General features: G+C 44.7%; 1 pseudogene; it reads right to left on the reverse strand.

The window, feature by feature from the left end:
* Positions 1–1,145: 1,145 nt before the first annotated feature.
* LOC138083459 (14-3-3 protein theta pseudogene) lies at positions 1,146–1,905 on the reverse strand (annotated as a pseudogene).
* Between the last annotated feature and the right edge of the window lie 872 nt (positions 1,906–2,777).

Consider the following 2,777-nt stretch of genomic DNA (forward strand, 5'->3'; position numbering starts at 1 on the left):
ATATCTTTGAACTTCTATGTGGGATCTTTTTTAAATTTATTTATTTTCTTAATTTTTATTGGAGTATAGTTACTTTTTCAGCTTCCCTGATAAGTCAGCTGGTAAAGAATTTGCCTGCAATGCAGGAGACCCCAGTTCAACTCCTGGGTCAGGAAGATCAGCTGGAGAAGGGATAGGCTACCCACTCCAGTAATCTTGGTCTTCTCTAGAGGCTTAGCGGGTAAAGAATCCACCTGCAATTTGGGAGACCTGGGTTCACTTCCTGGGTTGGGAAGATGCCCTGGAGTAGGGAACTGCTACCCACTCCAGTATCCTGGCCTGGAGAATTCCATGGACTGTGTAGTCCATGGGGTTGCAAAGAGTCGGACACGACTGAGCGACTTCACTTCACTTCACTAGTGTATTAAGAAATGACATGCACTTTAATTTGCCAAAAGCAATGGCTGTATTCTGGCAGCAACATGCTACTTCTATTACATAGTAAAGTGAATACAAAGGCAGGAGGTGTAAGTGAGTTTTTATTGGGAAGGGAAGTTGTCAACTTAAACAGCAGCAAATGAAGAGTGAATAAGGAAACTCCCTGTTGTCACAGATACACAAGACCTCCATCACATATGATACAGGAGGCATTTTAATCTGTGATCCCTCAGCCCCGAAATGTCGAATGCTTTTCCATTCAATCTAATGCTTCTGGATTCCTACTAAAAAGGAAAATATTAAGAGGATGGAAAAGTTGCTTACTGAAAGGAAATCTCTGAAGAAGAGTAAAGGAGGGAATGTAGAAATTAAGAAGTTATGTAGAACACTCTGTAAATTGTAATTAGCTACATTTTCATATCTTCACAGTAATACAAAACACAGTCACTTGCAGAACTAGTTCAGATTACTTAAATACCAGATACATTTTTAGTCTTCTACGTAAGTGTTTGGAAGTTACTTACGTTTGTATGAAATGAAGCTATGAATACTTCTCTACGGCAGTAACTGCACACCAGGAAGGCTAAGACAAACACAAATCTAGGTATGGAGTTTTCCCAAAGCTGCAGTGTGAAAAGACTATAAACAGTTGACTCCATACACATGAATGGGTTTCTTTGCTATAGGAAATCCAAATGGAGTGAGGAGTGGAGATGAGTAAAAAGGTCTCAAGGGGAAGAAAGATGGCACCCTGTATGCACTTCGTTTTCGGCCCCTTCTGCCGCATCACATTCTCCTGCACTGTCTGATGTCCGTAGTGTGAGGTTGTCTCTCAGCAGCTGCATGATGAGGGTGCTGTCTTTGTACGAGTCTTCCTTCATTCAGTGTGTTGAGTTCTGCAATAGCCTCATCAAAAGCCATTTTAGCCCGTGTGCAGGCCAGTTCCGGGTTATTGAGGATCTCATATTAGAGCACAGAAAAGTTAAGAGCCAGCCCCAGCCAGATGGGGTGTGTGGGCTGCATCTCTTTCTTGCTTATTTGGTAAGCTCCTCGGGAATTATCTATCGTTTGCTTCCGATCATCACCACAAGCAACTTCAGCAAGGTACCAGAAGTAATCTCCCTTCATTTTCAGATAGGAGACCTTACTCTCTGGATTAGTTGCATTGGCTATTAAATACTTATCCAACAATTCCAGGACCATGGTGCAGATGGACCTCAGCTTGGACTCTACTTTCTCCCGGTAGTCCTTGATCAGCTGTAACTTCTTGTCCCAGGTGTTGGTCTTCTGCTCGATGCTGGAGATGACTCTCTAGGTGGCCCGGTGGCCCCCGACCACGTTCTTGTAGGCCACCGACAGCAGGTTGCGCTCCTCGTTGGACAGCTCGGTGCCCTGCTCCGTCACGGCCTTCATGCAGGTGGCCATGTCATCATAGCGCTCAGCCTACTTGGCCAGCTTGGCCTTCTGGATCAGCTCCGTCTTCTCCATGGGGGCCAGGGGAGTGGACAGCGAGGTTGAGCCTGGACCCCAGGGGCTGGCGGGGGGTGGTGGGGCACAGCGAGGAGGCCTTCACATCTCTGTGGCCACGGCGCGAGTCCCACCACTTGGATCCCTCTTCTCTGCAGGCATATTCTTTACTATCTGATCCACCAGAGAAGCCCCTATATGTTTTACATGTGGTATCAATCGTGAATAGGTATCAGTTCCAGTCTCTCAATTCCTTCCACCACTACCTACCCCTTTGCCCCCTAGAATCCACACATTTGTTCTCTGTGTCTGTGTCTCTACTTTTGCTTTGCAAATAAGATGATCTGTGCCATTTTTCTAGATTTCACATATATGTGTTAATATATGAAATTGGTTTTCCTCTTTCTGACTTCGTTCTGTATGATGGTCTCTAGGTCTATCCCTGTCTCTACAAATGACGCAGTTTTGTTAGTTTTTATGGCTGCGTAATAGTCCATTGTATATATGTACCACAGCTTCTTTATCCATTCATCTGTCAATGGACATTTGCTTCCACATCCTCACTATTGTAAACAGGCTGCAGCGAACATTGCGGTCCATATGTCTTTTGAGTCATGGTTTCCTCTGTGCATGTACCCCATCATGGGATTGCTGGGTCACAGGCATAGATATTTTAAAGTCTGTGTCCAATAACTCCTATTTCTGTAGTGCCTCCAGGTCTGTTTCTACAGCCTATATTTTTTTCTTAGCTTGTTTTCTTATTGTGTGCTAGTTATTTCTTGTTATCACAGACTTGATGGATATGAGTTTAAGCAAGCTCCAGGAGTTGGTGATGGACAGGGAAGCCTGGTGTGCTGCAGTCCATGGGGTTGCAAAGAGTCAGACACAACTGA

The sequence above is a fragment of the Capricornis sumatraensis genome, chromosome 8 (assembly GCF_032405125.1).
Source record: "Capricornis sumatraensis isolate serow.1 chromosome 8, serow.2, whole genome shotgun sequence".
Lineage (NCBI taxonomy): Eukaryota > Metazoa > Chordata > Mammalia > Artiodactyla > Bovidae > Capricornis > Capricornis sumatraensis.